Raw genomic sequence first — 1,434 nt, forward strand, 5'->3', positions numbered from 1 at the left:
CAACTGAGCCACCCAGGTGTTCCAAGTCATTGAAAGATTTTAAATATGGTTTTCTGTTGTGTAAATTTCATTAAAATAATTTAACAAAAGAGCCATTTACAGCCTGGATTTTCAACAAACACCTAGAAACTTCTCTGGGACCAATTTCTTAAATAATTATAATGCATTCAATTTATGACTCAGTTTATGATTAGGCGTATATTTTTCCGGTTAGTGTGTCATAATGATACTACTCACTAGAAAGTCCCGTGTGGTTAGGAACCCTGTCTGTTTGACTCTCCTGCACCAAGCAGTCTGTGTGGCTTTGTAGCAGATATTCAATAAATATTTGTGAAAGTGAGTGGGTGATTAGTTAAGAGGGCCAGAATTTCAAAGCCCTCTCTAAAGCCATTTGTCACCTCCTGGGCAATGATAAAAGATAATAATACGGAAGTGAGGTAAGATGGAGAGAAATATAAAGTAAGTCAATTTCCCAAAAGTGATCGTATCTCTGCTTCGGAAATTTGTCTTTTTAATTCCTTGAGCATCTCTAGCCATCTTCCAATATTTCTTAAAGATGACTGTTATTTTGGGTTTATATCTGACTCTTCTTTCAGAGTCTTAAAATATTTTTCATGTGGGTTTTAGATTAGAATTTAATCAAGTAATTCTGAATTCTCTGGTTATCTTCATCCCTAAGCCATTTTGGGTTTTAATTCCTTTTTTAAAATCACATTTATTTTTCCCTTCCTAGTTGGAAAATAGTTTTCCTTGCCCGGGAAGGCAAGTTAGTGTGATGGTTCAGAGCACAGACCCTGAAGTCAGGCTAGTTCCTGAGTCCTGGCTCTGATGGTTGGTGGCCATGTGATTTTAGTCTCTCATACCTTATTTTTCTCATCAGTAAAATGGGAATAATATTAGGGCCTATCCTAAGGGTTGTCATGAGGAATAAGTAAGTTAATGCATATAATATGTTCAACATAGTCTCTATAACTATTAATTTCTATTATTGTCAGCCTGACAGAGAAGTCATGTTAATTTATAATTATCTAGCTGCCAGGTTGTAGGTTTAACTCTTTCTATTTGTTTCTGTTCTGTGATCAGGGCTTACCATGTCAGTCCCATCTTTTGTGTTCATAATAATCTCCAGAATCTTGGCTCATTGAGGGATTTGGTCTTTACTGGCCAACCCACTGTCCCAAATGGTGCAGCGAGGATGGTGAGTGACTATTCAGGACATCTGAGGACCTGTTAGAAGAATTGTGCTTTTTAAACAGGAAGAAAGGGGGACTAAGTGACCAGGGCAAGATGGGGTAGAGGGAAAAGGAACAGTACATTCCTTAATCTACTTAAAGGACTGCCATGTTGATGGGGAGTTGACTTGTTCTTTGTGATCCCGGAAGAATGAGCTGGGGCCACTGGATATAAGGTTTGCTTCAGTCGAAGGCAAGAATT

This window comes from Enhydra lutris, unplaced genomic scaffold (assembly GCF_002288905.1).
Source record: "Enhydra lutris kenyoni isolate GAN:26980312 unplaced genomic scaffold, ASM228890v2 scaffoldscaffold13, whole genome shotgun sequence".
In the NCBI taxonomy this organism is placed as follows: Eukaryota; Metazoa; Chordata; class Mammalia; order Carnivora; family Mustelidae; genus Enhydra; species Enhydra lutris.